Source organism: Grammomys surdaster, unplaced genomic scaffold (genome assembly GCF_004785775.1).
Source record: "Grammomys surdaster isolate TR1022 unplaced genomic scaffold, NIH_TR_1.0 61, whole genome shotgun sequence".
In the NCBI taxonomy this organism is placed as follows: Eukaryota; Metazoa; Chordata; class Mammalia; order Rodentia; family Muridae; genus Grammomys; species Grammomys surdaster.
In genome coordinates, this window is record NW_021604563.1 from 6,919,017 (window position 1) to 6,935,798 (window position 16,782).

The 16,782-nt window shown below is 34.4% G+C and overlaps 1 pseudogene; it reads left to right on the forward strand.

Moving 5' to 3' along the window:
* The first annotated feature begins 15,433 nt into the window (after positions 1–15,433).
* Positions 15,434–16,782, forward strand: part of LOC114625473 — a 41,615-nt pseudogene continuing 40,266 nt past the window's right edge.

A 16,782-nucleotide genomic window follows, 5' to 3' on the forward strand; every position in this document is an offset into this window, starting at 1 on the left:
AGGCAGTCCAACTAGTAGGACATATCTCACATGTAGAAAAAATCTTTTGGGTTAGCCCTTGTTCTAGTACTGCACATCTGCTAAAAATATCCCAGGAGGTCTAGGGCCAGCCTATGTCTGTTATTTGGTTGGTGGTTTAAGGGGCTATATCATATTCATATGATTAGATTTAAGATGGGCATGGGAATGGAAGCTTACAGTTCAGGACTCTAATGGGGTAGCAGAGAGGCAGGTATGATCAGGTCAGATGGAGAGGTGGCAAGATAGTGAATATCACTCTGGAATTGCAGGCTACTCAGACAGCTTGGCTTGGCCAAGAGGGCTCAGAATTCAGAAAAGATGGGTGGGGGGAAGAAAACATACCTGTATGGTTTAGGAGTCTGATGGATGTGGAGGAGAGACAGTGAGAGTTTGGAGGTCCTCTTGGTATAGCTGGCTGATCGAGGCACTTTGATTTAGCCAGGAGGGCTCAGAAAACAGGGATGATGTGTGGAGGCAATGAAGCTTACCTGTATGATTCAGGAGTCTGATGAAGGTGGAGGAGAGGTGGTAGGAGGGCTGGACCCCCCCACCCCCATGGTAGCTGGCTAATCAGGGCAGCAGGGCAGCTTGACTTTACAGAGGACTCAGAGAGCTAATTCTTAAATTTTATATTTATGAGTCAAAAATTTCTTGTTTGAGCCTTGATATTTATGAAATTTTCACCTGGTTCATATGCTCTAATTAGACAAAGTCTGGTTGGGGAATCACCACAACATTAGGAACTATATTAAAGGGTAATAGGCACACAGCATGCTATCTAAATTCACACAAAGAAAACAAAAAAATTCACACCACACAAAAATCCTTCATTAATTATGAGCAAATGACAAAAGCAACCATGCAAAATTGTCTAATGTCAAACCAGAAATATAACAAAAAAAAAATTTAATCTGATTTAATTTTGTTGGAAGCTCTGTAAATAGTGTTTCTTCTCACAGCCCTGTGAATGAGTAAAAATCAAACACACACACACACACACACACACACACACACACACACACACACACATGCATGATCCTATAGCAAGATAATATTTTAGATATTAAATATATATTGGAAGTATCAATGCAAAACCATAGCTCACATCACATAAGTAATAAGAATTCATTCTGGTGCTAAATATAAGTGTTTATGACCTGGGAACATTGATTTAGTTTAGTATTTGATAAATATAGATACTTCTCAAACACAAGTAAAACAAGCCTGAACAATCAGCTGACTAGCTTTGATTTTTGTTTCTTCACATGTTTGTTTGTTTGTTTGCTTTTTTTATGCTACTTCTTCACCATCATCTAAATCTTGATCATGTTCAGACTGTTTTTGTTGCCAATGTCTGCCATCTTTTAAGAACTCCAAATAAAGTTCAAGGAAGTTTAGAGGTGAAGCCAGCCGGTGGAGGCTGGCTTTGACCAGGCTGAAGCAGCAGCAACAGCAGAACAACTGGAAGCAGTATCTGGTCAGAGGGCAATTAAAAAGACCAGAGATACTAGTGGGTGTTGATGTTAAGCCTGACTTTATATAACACCTGATGTAGGCACACAAATCTGGTACTAGGTTATTGTTTTTCCTTACTGCTTATCTTCACAAAGTAACGAATTCATTTAAGAGATAAAGATACTTTAATTAAATATTCATTTAATAGAACCACATACACTCTAGTCTGAAGTATATTTTTTAGAAAGGTGTTAACAACACAGAAGATTGTTTATTGTAAATTTTAAAGACATTTCCATGAATGCTTATTAGATGAGGGTACATTCATGGAGTAAAGTTACCTTTTTCCTTCAAAACCCAATGTGGATTAGACGTCACATCTACAATATTTTCCCAAATAATCTTTTAGAGAATCATAAATGTGCATAATCAAAACCACAATGAAAATAATATTGTAATGAAGCTAGGTACATTTTGAGGATGAAAACCCTGTATCAGTATACCATATGAGAAAATGTTTTGACATTTTAGTTTATAAGTCAGATGAAACAACCTGTATCATTCAAAGTCTGTGTCTTCAAAGTTGATTAAACCCAAACCCAAACCTGATTTCTGCCCATCAAGAGAAATGTATATTAAGAACCAAGTGGAAGGTTTGGGTTTTTGTTGTTGTTTGCTTGTCTGTTTGTTGGGATTTTTTTGATAATTCATATCTAACTCCTGTCATATTTGTGACATTCCTGTCTTAAAATATGTATTCTTTTAAGCTTATGTGAGAGGAGGGGAAAAATTCTCTTCCATTAGTAACTTTTCCACTAAAGAGTTATGGAGATACTACTAATACCCCGGACATCCTTTTTACCTATCTTGGTAGAGTAATGAAGGATTATAAATATGTAGTAAATGGCAGGGATTGAAAGTCAATGGGAATCATATATGTATTATTTGGTGAGTCTCTTGGATTTTCCGAACCAATAAGACAAAAGGAAATTTCTACTGCTTGCTGCTGGGATTATATTTTTAGATGATCTATAGTTATTGAGAATAACACTATTAGGCCATGTATCATGACTTCATTTGGTGTGTGTGTATGTTTGTGTGTGTGTGTGTATCTATGTGATAAGAATTTTATGTAAATATAAAATAAATATGACTAGGGTTTTTAAAAATATCTTTAGCACTAGTTTTCCCTCCTTCCTTTCTCCACCTCTGTTTTGACATCTCTCCCTATCTCTAAAGATAGGCCAGGATCTCCCTGATCCATAGAAATGAAGAAAGCATGTCTCTCTCAAAATGAATCTCCTCTTTTCATCATAAGCACTGATCAGTGTCAATCATCTGGAATGTCTTTGCTCTGTCTAATCAAAAGGCTAATTGCTTTAACAAAATTAGAGGGACCGTGTGAGACCGTATTCTATCCTTGGTTATCACTGGCCTTGAATAACAGGGTAAACACAACAGCTAACCTTTATGCCATAAACCATATTTAGTTTCAGCATCCAAACATTGTTGATGATCACTAAGAAGGATATTTTCCCCAGTTTTGAAGATGAAGTCATGGATTTTATTTATAACTTGCAGTAAGCATTCAAAACATAAGTGGAAACAAGCAGGTCATTAAATAATTTAAATTTGTTTAAATTTGGTTTCTTACATATTTAAAAATTCTGACAAACTTATGAAAAACCATGTTTCTCAATACAACATAAAATATTTGTTCTTTAAATGAGTTTGTATAAATGCTGCCAAGAGTAGATAAACATGAGAAATCACACTGTTTTAAATAGAGGAATATGTTATAGTTTTATATTTATGGCTCTCATAAAATCTGAACTGGCCTGGATTTGCTATTTAGGTGAGGTGATCTTGAGCTCCTGACCCTTTTTCCACTCTACAAAACTGGAGTTACAGCTGTCGAACCCCATTCCTATTCTGTTCAGTACTAGAGGTTAAACCCAGGGTATCCTGCAACCTAGGCAAATGTTCCTACCGAGTGAACAACATTCTCCTGAATATCAAAGATGGAGTTCATATACTCTAAAACTTAATCTTCATGCTTATACAATCTTTTTGTTTTGTTTCTCACAAACTTTTTGTGGCATGTTGAGATTAGTATAAATTCTCTGGGTTTTGTTCTCATTTATGTTTTATTTTGCATAGAAATATTTATTTTAGGGAATTCATTTATTTTACAGAAGTATTTATTTATCTAGGGAAATTTATTTTAGGGAACTATTGATTTTGTACTATAAAAATACTTACTCTTTCAAACTGTATTCTTCTTTTTAAACTTCCATCTATTATAAAATACATTATTCTCTTATACAACATATTTTAACTCTAGGCTTACCTCTCCCCCAAATCCACTACTCCTAATTTCCTTTCAGAAAAAAGCAGGTGTCCCAGAGATAACAGTTGAACATATAATATAACAAGATGCAGTAAGACTACACACAACCCTTATATTAAGGCTGTACAATGTAACCCAGTAGGAAGAAAAGGGTCATAAGAGCAATCAAAGGAGTCTGGGACATACCCACTCCCACTTTTACGAGTCCCAAAAAATCCCAGACTAATCTTTTAAACATTCGTATAATACATACTTATACTTAGTTTTTATATTTTTTCTTCCAATTACTATATACTGTCTACTTCGATTCTTTTCCTAATAAGATAAAGCAAAATTAGATTCATCAATGTATTATAATTGTTTGATGTAAATAATATTTATAACAAACTAGCATTGGTAGATGCTTGGTTTTGGATAGGCTTAAACATTATTAATTGATTTTATGGGAATTAGATTTTTTTTTCCAAAATATTTGTTCTTTCTCCCTGCTGTAATCCTCCCAGAAACTCTCCAATTCCTCTCCCACCCAAGTCTATACCCTGTCTTTCACTCTCCTTAGAATATGAATGGGAATTTTAATAATAATAATAATAATAAATAAAATACAATCAATCCTGAGTAGGACAAAAGAAACAAACAGAAAGAATCAAAGAAGAAGTGAAAAAACATATATATGTGCTATAAAATCTTCACTCTAGAGAGTACTTATAAAAATAAAACTGGAAATCATTAATGCATAAGGGAAAGATCTTGTCTTAGTTATACTTTAATCATAATTCATAAGCGAAAATCTTGTCTTAGTTATGTTTTCTATTCCTGTGACAAAACATCATGACCTTTAGAAGGAGTTTGGGGAGGAAAGGGTATATTTGTCTTACATTACATTATCACTGTTCATCATCAAGGATGGTCAGGACAGTTACAAATCTAGGGTAGGAACCTATATGCAGGAGCTGATACATAGAAAATGGATGATGCTGCTTTTCAGCTTGCTCTCAATGGCTTTCTGAGCCTGCTTTCTTATAGAACCATGGATGGTACCAACAAAAATGTCCTGGGCCCTCCCTCATTGATCACTAATTAAGAAAATGCCTTTCAGCCAAATTTATGGAGGCATTTTCTCAATTGAATTTCCTTTCAAAATATCTAATTTGTGGCACGTTGACATTACATCATCAAGCACAGATCTGTAAGGAAAAAAAATAAAATTCCGGAAAAAGCATTGTGAGGAAAAAAACAAAACAAAACAAAACAAAGCAAAACAAAACAAAAAGCCTCCAAAACACTATTGAGTTTGTTTTCTCTGGTCATCTATTACTTGGCAGGAGATTTGGCCTGAATAGTGCTTTGTATACCCAGTGAGAATCTCCTGGACCAAACTCATTTTCCTTTGAGAACAGTGGTCATTTGGAGATTTCTTCTCTAATAGGACATATGTCTTGTGCCTACTTCTGTCAGCACTGGAACCCCATCTGGCTTTTACCTTTGTTGACTTTGTGCATGGTGCTACAGTGGCTGAGTTTATACTTATGTCAGTCCTATTGTCTCTAGAAGGCCTTGCTTCTTTCATGTCTTCTAGCTTTGCTGGCTCATTATTTATGCTTCTGCTTTCCTTAGAGTGCCTTGAACACTTAAGAGAAGTGTTTGGTGAAGAAATCTCCTTTAGAGCTTAGTGTTTCGTATCTCTTCTTTCTCCATATATTTTCTAGTTCTGTCTTTGCATATGTGTTTCAATCTATTGCAGGAAAATGTGTCTCTAACCATGGCTGAAGATGATACTGATCTATGAGTATAGCAGAATGTCATTAGAAATTATTTTTCTTGCTTTATTTCTTTAGTAGTACATAGTATTTAGTTTTCTCATAGATTCATAAAAAATATACTTTCAGGTTACGGGTTACCTGAGCAGAATCAGGGATGGATTTTTTTCTCATATAATGGGTCTTAATGAGGATCCAGCTATACCACTCCTAGGCATATACCCAGAAGATGCTCAAACATATAACAAGGACATATGCTCAACTATGTTCATAGCAGCCTTGTTTATAATAGCCAGGAGCTGGAAAGAACCCAGATGTCCTTCAACTGAGGAATGGATTCAAAAAAATGTGGTATATTTACACAATGGAGTATTACTCAGCTATTAAAAACAATGAATTCGAGAGGTTCCTAGGTAAATGGATGGAACTAGAAATTATCATCCTGAGTGAGGTAAGCCAATCACAAAAGAACACACATGGTATTCACTCACTGATTATTGGATATTAGCCCAGAACCTTGAAATGCCCAAGATACAACTCACAGGCCACATGAAGCTCATAAAGAAGGAAGACCAAGTGGGGGTGATTTGGTCCTTCTTAGAAGGAGCAACAAAATATTCAAGGGAGCAAATATGGAGACAAAGTGAGGGACAGAAGGAGGGGCCGTCTCAAGACCACTCCACCTGAGTATCTATCCCATGTGCAATCACCAAAGGTAGATGCTGATGTGGAAGACAGGAAGTGCATGCTGATAAGAGCCTGATATGGATGTCTCCTCAGAGGTCTTCAAGAGTCAGACATATTCAGAGGCAGATGCTCACAACTAGCCATTGAACTGATCATGGGGTTCTCAATGGAGGAGTTAGAGTGAACACTGAAGGAGAGCTGAAAGGATTTACGACACCATGAGGAGAGCAACAATACCAACCAACCACAGCTCCCATGGTCTAAACCACCAGCCTGGGAGCACTTAGGGAGGGATTCAGCACTTCAGTTGAATATGTAAGTGTGGAGGGCCCTGCTGGGCATAGGTGGAAGAAGAGAACCTTGACCACATGAAGGCTGGATGCCCCAGGGGGTGGGAATTTTGAGGGTGGGGAGGTGGGAGTGGGGGGGGTAGATAGAGGTTACATCCACAGAGAAGAAGGAGGAGGGGTGAGGGGATTGGGGGTTCCGGGGTGGCTGGGGGATGGGGTAAGGGGACAACATATGAAATGTAAATAAAACATCCAATAAAAAAATTTAAAAAAACTAATCAGATATTGGCTCATTACACCATTAGCTTTGTGCAATTATTGTACTAGCATATCTCACAAGCAGGTTATCATTGAAGATGAAAATATTTGTAATTTGTTTGGTGTTTGCCTATCTCTTCCAGAAGCCTTCCACTATGGTGAACATTCATCATAGGGGTGAAAGCCCTAAGTTGACAACAACTTGACTTCTCCATGAACAATGAGTTATTTAGGTTTTGTCTTCTGGAGTAGGGGATTACTGGCAGTTTTCAGAGAGCAATGAATAGCCTTGACAATGATCTGTGTTATTTGGGGATTTCAATGAGTCTTCTTTGGCCAATAACTCATTTAGATGTAACCCAGTTCTAGGACTGGGGGTTTTATTTGACTAAAAATTTCTAGTTGGGCCTTTATCTCTCCCATTATTTGGTGATTCCAAATTGCTCTATTTTGATATATGTTTATATTTTTAAGAAGCCTCTATTGTATTAGATTTCCATATGATCTTTCAAAAGCCCCTTCATTTCAGCAGTACATTTCTATATTCCCTCCTTATATTTTCTTCTATGTTCCTTTCCATTTGATCTTCACTTGTAATCCCCACTCACAAATAACTATATGTTCTATTTCCGCATCATAGGGAGCTCTTTACTTGCTTTCCAGTCCTGTAGGCTATACATAACCTCTGTGGTTATACTGATTTTAACCCACTTGTCAAGCACTTAAATCCTAATATGCACATATAAGTGAATACATGTCATATTTGTCTTTTGTGGTCTGAGATTCCTCAAGCAGGATGAAAGTTTTTTTTACCTTCAGCTATTTACCTGACAGTTTCATGATTTCAGTGGTCTTTAACAGGTGATTAATGCTTCACTGTGTAATTATATGACATTTTCTTTATCCTTTCACATATTAATTGGTGTATAGGATGTTTCCAAATTCTGATTATTATGAATATATCAGAAGTGAACACGATTTAGCATGTATCTCTGTAATAGAATGTAGGATCCTTTGTGTATATGCCCATGAGAAGTATAAGTGAATGTTGAGGTGGATCTTTTTTTTTTTTCTAACTGAGGATCTGCCATACTGATTTTCATAATGTCTGTGCAAGTTTGCAGTTTCACCAGTAATAGATGAGTATATTCCTTACTCCACATCCTTACCATAATGACAAGTCAATTGTTTTATGATCTTGATATTTCTAACTGTTGTAAGATGAAACCTCAATGTAGTTTTGATTTGCATTTTTCTGATGGCTAAGGATGTTGAAAAATTCGGCAAATGTTTCTCAGCCCATTGTATTTCATTTGTAGAGTTCAGATTTGTACCCCATTTTAATTGAGTTACTTTTTTTATGATGGCCACTTCTTTTAGTTCTTGATATACTTTAGATGTTACCCATCTATTGGATATGTAGTTGGTAAAAATTATTTTCCCTTATGAAGTTGACATTTGTCAAAATAATGTTGTTGCTGTCCTCACAGAAGCTTCTCAGTTTCATGAGATCCCATTTATTAATTGTTGATCTTAATCTCTGTGCTAATATTCTGTTCAGGAAGTCTATTCATGTCCCAATGAGTTCAATACTATTTCTCACTTTCTTTTTTATTAGATTCCATTTATTTGGGCATTTGTGGAAGTACTTGATCATTTGGAGCTGAGTTTTGTACTGGGTGATATATATGGATCAATTTGCATTCTCTTATATATAGACATTTAGTTTGCCCAATACCATTTGTTTAAAATACTGCCTTTCCCCACTGTGTATTTTTGGATTCTTTATCAGAAATCAGCTGTCTATGGGTATGTGGAACTATGTATAAGTCTTCAATTGAATTCTCTTGTACAACTGGATTGTTTTGATGGAAATTCCATACTTATTTTATTAGTGAATCTCTGTAGAATAATTTGAAGACTGTTGGTATTCATTCATCTTTAAAAGTCTGATATAATTTTTGTTGAATCCATCTTGCCCTTGGGCTTTATTGGTTGTGAGACTTTTAATTGTTGTTTCTATTTCACTGGGGGTTATATATCTGTTTAAATTGCTTATATGATCTTGATTGACCTTAGATAGGTGCTCTATTTATTAAGAAATCTATCCATTCTTTTAGATTTTCTAATTTTATGAGGACATATTTTTAGAGTATGCCCTTAGTTTTCTCTTTGTTTCCTCATTGTCTGTTGTTAGCTCCCCCTTTTTGCCTCTTGTTTTCATTAATTTTATCTGCTGTCCTTTGCTTTAATTAATTTGGCTAAGAGGTTATCAATCTTACTGATTTTCTTAAAGAACTAACTCTTCATGTCATTGATTCTATGTAGTATTGTTTGTACATGTGCTGTTTGTTTGTTTGTTTCCATTTTAATGATCTTAACTTGAGTTAGATTATTATATGCTGTCTCCCACTTCTGGGTGTCATTTTTGTTGCTGTTGATCTTCGAGTACTTCTGAGTGTTTCTTTTATTGCAAATATAATTTCTCTTCTTTAAAATTGGGTAAAAAAAAGTGGTATGAACTTTTCTCTTAGAATTGTTTTCTTTGTGTCCCCTAAGTTTGAATATGTTATATTTTCACATTTGCTCAATTCTAAATAGTTTTTAATTTCTTAATTTATTTTTGACCCATTTTTTATTCAGTAGCTAGTTGTTCAGTTTTCATATGTTTCTAAGTTTTTGTTTGTTTGTTTCTGTAGTTTATATCCAGATTTATTAGTGGTAGTCAGACAGGATGCAGAGGTGATATTTGAAGTTTCTGGTATCTTTTGTAACTTACTTTGAATCAATATATACCTTCTGTATTGAAGAAAGTACCCTCAGCTACTGAGAATGTATATTATTTTGTGTTCAGGTGAAATGTTCTTTAAATATCTGCTAGGTACATTGGGTTTATGATGTCATGTAGTTCCAGCATTTTTAGTTTAGTTTAGCTTTTGTCTAGGTGATCTGTTTATTGGAGAGACTGGGGTACCCATTTTCACTGTGTGAGAATTAGTATGTGATGTAAACTATAATATTGTATTTTTTTAACTTTGGGGCTCATGTTGTGTACATTTTTACAATTGCAATATCCTTTTGTTTTTGTTTTTTACTAGAATGACTATGCAGTATCATTTCATATCTTTTCTGAGTAGTTTTGATTTGAAAACTATTTGTTAACGTCTCAAAATTGCTACACTGCAGTGCTTCATGGTTCTACTTGCTTGGATTTCTTTCTCCATTTTTATACCTTGAGATGTTGTGTCTCCTAGTTGTTAAGGGGTTTTCCTTCAATGTTGCAAAATGATGGATGCTTTTTTAAAACCAGTCTATTACTCAGAGTCTTTCTATTGAGAAAATGACACTATTGATGTTGAGAATTATCAATGAGCAATGATTGTTGATTCCTTTTAATTTGTTGAATTGGTGCATTATTTTTATTATTATTCATTTACTAGTCTGGGATTATTCATTCCACATTTTCTCTAGCATGTGCTTAATCTTTTATGGATGACTTCATTTCTGCTAATACCTTGTTTAGAAATCTCTATTTTGTAAAAGTGGAAGAAATTTTTGAGTATTTTATTAATCTCTAATCATGCCATGAGGCTGTCATAATTTCTTTTGAAAAATAATTGTTATCGTGCTAATGTTAATTACTATTGTCAAATTTTCATTTAAGAATAAATCACAGCTGAATTTTAAACAAAAAAGAACAGGCCTTACAGATAGGTACTGCTTAAATTTAGTTGTATTATTCAATGCTTTTATTTCTCAATCTAGAGTGATTGAAATTTTTATGAGGTATGGTAGTCTACTACTTTATCTTGTGTTTCTTAGAATTGCAGTATGTATTTTAAGGCCTTTTCTGGCATTTGGAGTCTCCACTGAAAAGGCAGGTATTATTCTAATGGGTCTTCCTTTACATGTTACTTGGTATATTTCCCTAGAAGATTATAGAATACTTCCTTTGTTCTCTAAGTTCATTGTTTTGATTCTTGGGTGTGAAGGATACTTTCTTCTCTTGTGTCAACTGTTTGGTGTTGTGTTTACGTCTTATTTCACTATAGACACCATTTCTTTGGGAAAGTTTTATTCTATGATTTTGCTGAAAATATTTTCTGTTCCTTTGAGCTGGATGTCTTCTCCTTTTATTATTCCGATTATTTATAGACTTGGGATTTACATACTGTCCCATATGTCCTGGATGTTTGTATCTGAATGATTTTTAGACTTAACATTTTTCTTTCAAATATCCATTTCGTCTATCTTGTTTTTGATGCACAAGTTTCATTTTTTTATCTTTTTTATTGTTTGGGTGGCTTTTTTCTTAGGATTTTCTTTACCTTCCTAAATTTTTAATTTTCAATTTTACTACAGTTTTTTTTTAATTTATCCTGTAACATTTGGCCTTTATGTTCTCTCTTCCTCCCAAATGAATGTAGCTATATAACTTTTCTATACTTATTACTGTTCCCAAATAGTGAAATCAATGGTTACTTTTACTAGTTAATGCCTAGGTATTAAGCTAGGACTATTCCCATCTAGCTTATAACTCAATTATTCTGTTTCTAATAATCTAAGTATTGCCACATGACTGGTTTCCCCACCTCAGTTTCATACATCTGTCTTCCTCCACATACTGGTGGTAAATCTTCTTGTACTTGATTCTTTATGACAGCCTTCCTCTCTGCCAGATATTCAACCTTACTATCCATAATTTTCCTATAGGTCATAGGCTTTTAATTATCAAATCAGGAGGTGGCTTACATAAGCAAGGAAAGACAGAGATACATCTTTCACCACAATGTAAAAAAAAATATTTCAACATCTTCTCCTTTTGTTCCAATGAAAGTACCTTCCTCTAACATCAATAAACTATATACAATAAGAACAATAAGGAAAAAATGTCAGTTAAGAATTACAGTCACAATGTCTAATCCATATGTATTTGGCAACTTTGGAGAAAGTATGCTATTATCTATCCTATCTTTGTGAATGCAAAGTTCCATACTTAATTCGCTTTTTATCTATCATAATTTGAATTTATAAAACCTAAAATGTATTCTTAGGCTTTATATTATTTTCTTAAATCTTAAATAACTGAAGCTTAATTGTGAGACAATAACTATCCAGTCTTTAACCCTGTCAGAGAACTGAGATATACTACCTGAGTAAGCAGGATGTGCAGAGCAGGCAGCTTACAAATATACAGGAATAACAACATTTGTTAACTACCTGGACAGTTACCCATGGTTTCTATGTGTTTTTTGAGAATCATCTTTGTCCTTCTGTACCAGAATATCTGACAAACTTTTCTGTGAGGCCAGAATATTGATGAACTTACCATGTCTTGCCAAAGCTAAGCAGTCAAATTCCTTTGTGTCCTTCCTGTCCATAGCTTGGACAGTATTCTGTAAGCAATCAAAGCAAGGGAATATTTTGCCCAGTGGCTGGCTTTCTTGTATTTGAAGCAAACTCCTTATAGAGGTTCTTCAATGCCCATAATATTTGAAGTAGTGTTAGTGTGCTGACAGGAACATTCATGTCTCATTGTCATGAAAAGCCTTATGTCAATAAAACATCTTCAAATGTCATATTCTGTAGCTCTCTGAAGCTTTTGAGGACCATCTGTCAATATTATGTCTATAGGCAATCATTGCTTGTTTCTAGCTACTTACTATTTGCTTAACTTTGAGTCCATCTACAGGAGGCTAAATAAAGCTTATTCCTGTAATTAAATAAACTTGTACCTAATATGACTACAAGTTTAATTGACTCCTAACTTGTCCTTCTTAACTATCCTAAATAGATTGTAATAGCAGCTTTCAATGACAGGAAGTTAGCATGACATTTTTTAATGAGTTGTGCCAGTACAATACCTAAACTAGAGTTAAAACATAAATGAAGTATATTGTAGCAAACTAACCTTACATTTGTGTACAAAATCCATACCAAATGTAGAAAATTTGGCTTGTTGATGCTCTTTAGTCTGAAAGTAGATTCAATAGTCTACTCATTTATCCTTTGATTTCCATTTTTCTTTTTATTCCTTCTCTCATATTTTCCCCTAACATTAGATTGGAGAGAAAGAAGGATAGAGGAAAGAAAAAGAGAGAGTGAAAGTAATCCCTTAATCTAATCTCTATTCCTTTTTATACCCAGACCAAGACTGAAACTAACTTGTGACCAACATCCCTTAAATGATTTTTTGAGCAGATTAAATAAAATCCTTTATTTTTTTTCTAGCTGTATTACTATGATGCAGTCTTAGTATGCAAATAAAAAGTCACTTGGAAGATAAGTTTTTCATTGACTGAAAGCTGTACAAACAAGCTGTCTTCTAATGATTGTGATTTTAAGATATGGCAATTGTTTCATAGGAATACTGCATTTAAATAGAAAGTCATTTTTATTTCAAAATAATGGGATATTCATTTTTTGGTTTTTGTTTGTTTTGTTTTCAGCTTTGCAGATCATTTCATGGCAAATGAACTGATTCCATCAAGTTGTCACCTCAAGTTGTTCTGATGCCCAATAAAGTAAGTTTGTCCTTTTCAGAAAATTTGTGCAGATACTATGAAACAGACTAAGAGAAAATATAAAGTTATATACATAACAATCATGGTTTTAGTCACTGTCTTTTTCCACTGGTTTGCTCAAAATATTTTGAAACATGTTGATATCCTTTTGTAAACTGGCTCAGTCATGGAAATTTTTCACAAATTAAAAATATTTCTTTACTTCGGAGACATTCATCATAATAATCCGCTTGAAGGAAGGCTTTTCAGAATAGAAAATATACAGTGTGTTGCATATTACTTTTGTTGCTATGCAAAACACTTCTAATAACCCATTGCCCTCCTCTCACATATATTTTTTTGTGAATAGTAGTTCAGTAACAAATCTTTCTCATGTATTTCCAATGAACACATATACTATATTATGACATTACATGACCTACAACATAACAATGTTTCTGTGAGAAAATGACACTAGGGATTAAATTTATGGAATTATGCCTGTTAGGTTAGCCACGTTTCCTTGAGCCACAGCCTAGCTTATAAATGATTTGTTACCTACTAAATGGTGAATGGGTAACAGGAGTACCCTTCACAGTGTCCTCTTATTTTGTGTGGTCTGAAAGCAACTACAAAGATGCATCTACTCAACATAGGTAGAATGTTATTATTTTCTCAAGCACAGCAAACAATATCATGTAGGTTTTGTTGGCTTTTCTCAGGTATTCTTTAGGTTTCCTTTTTATTCACCAGAATTTTATGTATATACATGAAGCCTTTCAAGTATATAACATACTCTGATCATACTCACTCCAAATAAATTCTCCCTCTACCTCTTATCACTCCTGCTAATTCCATTTCATTCCTTTAAAAGCAAACAGACAATCTTGTCATACTGATGTACCAATGAGTTCGTGTATGCATTAAACATATAAGATGCTGAAATGAGAGAAAATGAGTAGCATATTTCCACAATGAGAGATTTCAAACATAAATTTATTTGCCATTGTAATGTATACAATTTTATTATTTTATATTTTTTCTTAAAATTTAAACTAAAATATAATTATATCATTTCCCTTCTTCTCTTTTTTCCCTTTAATACTACTTATAATAGTTTATTCCCTCTTCATTTGGTAGGATCTTTTTGTGATCACTGTTTTACACACACAAACACACACACACACACACCCCACACTATACACACACAAATATATTGTTTCATAAAGCCTTACAAGTATATAACATACTCTGATCATATTCACTTCATATAAATTCTTTCTCTACCTCTCATCACTCCTGCTAATTTCATTTCATCCCTTGACAAGGAAACTTAGGCATAGCCGTAAATATGAAAACATACCCAGTGAGTCCTTTTTGTGTTTCTTGTATGTATATGGCTTCAGGCCTGACCAGTATGTATTAGATAACCAATTAGAGAGCTCATGCCTAAGAGACACTAGCATTCTCTCTCTGTCTCTCTGTCTTTCTCTCTACAGTCAATATTTGCTTGTAATTCTTTGTCTAGTGGTGGGATTTTCCTATTCTGACTCAGCATGCTTTAGTTTCCTTGCTTTCATAGTTGGTGTTAAAAATTCTTTTTAAATTCACTTAGTCATGTTATCATTTCCTTTTCAAATGTTTTCTGTTTCTTGATTAACATATTTCTTCAAATGTATTTTATGGAGAAAAATGTAGTTTTACAATCTATACCTATTCAATAAAATTGCTTTATGAATGAGTTCTTTATCTTCATATAGAGAAGGACATCAGATTCTATTACAGAGGGAAGCTAACATGTTTTCCTGGGACTTGAACTCAAGATCTTTGGAAGAGCATCCAGTTTCTGGTCACTGCTGAGTCATCTCTCCAGTCCACAATCTATGCCTTTTGAGATGTATTTTGTCTGACTATAAAACTGGTTATTTGCCTTATCAAATTAACATTTTCTTTATTTTTAATCTTTGTAGGTTTTTACATGCAAAAAATATTCCAGTATACAATATTAAGGTGATGCTCACTGGTGAGAATCCAGAGGATAACAATGCAAAATCCCTAGTCCAGCCTAATCTGAGATCAGAGGAGCCTTAAGCTCCATCAGAAGCCATCATGTCACAGACAGTTCAAGCAAAGGAAAATCAGCCAGAAAGAGAAACATCAGAACAGAGTTCACAGGACTTACAAGGAACATCTCAGAACAAAACTACAAATGACGTGAAAATTGTGACTTTACATAGTGATGAATATAACAACTTCAAGTGCCCAATTTGCTTAGATATACTCAGGAGCACACGGATTACAAAGTCCTGTCTCCACCGGTTTTGTAAGGACTGTATCATCACAGCACTTAGGTTAGGAAACAAGGAATGTCCTGTCTGTAGAAGAAAACTAATTTCAAAAAGGTCACTAGATCCAGAACCTGAGTTAGATGAACTCATTAGAAAAATGTTTCCTGGTTGTAATGAAAAGGATTCACCTAGACAGAAACCATTAGGCAAAAAGAAATACAAAACCAATCGTGCCTCTAGTCTTACCAGTGAAAGAGGACAGGAGATAACAACCACAAAGAGTGTCCATCAAGGAGAAGAGCAACAAAATAAAGCCATTAGTGGACTGGAAAGTAATAATGACAGTTTACCCTGCTGCAGTAATGCATCCACACACAGCAGTGAAAAAGCAGGTCCCAGTAAAAAGCGAGCTAAAACAACTGAGTTTGAACATGATAGTAAACTAGGGAACTATGATTCTGTAACTGATGGGGCTACTGAGCTTGAGACCATTCTTCCTCAGTCTCTGAGAGGAGAAGATTACCCTTCACATACAATAATAGCAACAACCTCAGGTAATTCTACTGCTAGTCAAGTTTCTCTCTATCTGGCTTTGGGGTTAGCTTAAGGAAGAAGCAAAAATAATTGGGAACCAGCTTGATAAATCTTTATGCACTCAGTGATAGCACTGTATCATTTATACAGCATTAGGCAGAAACAGCTTCACCATTTAAAGGGCTCCACTTCTTTGGAAGTGAATAGGGGGATACTGTAGAAAATTTGTAGCCTCACAGGCATATCATTATTCTGCACCCAGCAAGAAGCATAAACATGCTTCTAGAATCCATTTCCATGGCTATAAGCTTTATAAGCTGTATCAAGTCAGAAAGTCTGACTTGATTCTAGGTATGACCAGTGTTACCAGAAAATTTATAAAATATATTTGCATTGAACATTTTTCACACCATTAAATTTTGGGTGGAAGTAGATCCTCTGTACCATTATAACGAAGTCCATTTTGTCATTTAAATTACGTACCTGTTAATATTCACATGTTACAGATTAAAGTTTTAATCATTGATGTAAGTTGAAAGCCTAAAGATTTTTCTCATTTTTTTTTAAATTTCAGGTCTTTATTCCCTTTTATTGAAAATAGAATAATTTCTCATACACTACTACATCCTAATTGCT